This window comes from Meleagris gallopavo, chromosome 9 (assembly GCF_000146605.3).
Source record: "Meleagris gallopavo isolate NT-WF06-2002-E0010 breed Aviagen turkey brand Nicholas breeding stock chromosome 9, Turkey_5.1, whole genome shotgun sequence".
Classification (NCBI taxonomy): domain Eukaryota; kingdom Metazoa; phylum Chordata; class Aves; order Galliformes; family Phasianidae; genus Meleagris; species Meleagris gallopavo.
In genome coordinates, this window is record NC_015019.2 from 4041197 (window position 1) to 4041594 (window position 398).

Sequence of the window (398 nt, forward strand, 5' to 3'; positions counted from 1 at the left end):
TATTTGCATGTCTGTCCTTTTTCTGGAAGCATAACGTTAAAACTGACAATTTAATGCATTAAAAGCAGTATTTCCTGTTGAGGTTACAGGCCCATAAAATTTTGCTAGAAGAGAAGTGAGAAAACATACCTACGGTATGGGCTTAGTGATAACTGGGTATTTGTGTACTGTTCTTAACTTGCATAATGGTTAACCTTCTTTGTATTTACTGCTTGTTAGTAATATGAAGTGGCTGACTCACTAAAGGTTCCCATTCTCACCTTTCAGGAACTTTCTGAAGGTCTGTATCATATGAATCAGTTTAGACTAAGACTGCAGAAAGTAATATAATTACATTGTATAAGACCAAATTATACTCAGGATGCACACTGGAATCACAAATGAAGTGTAAAATACTA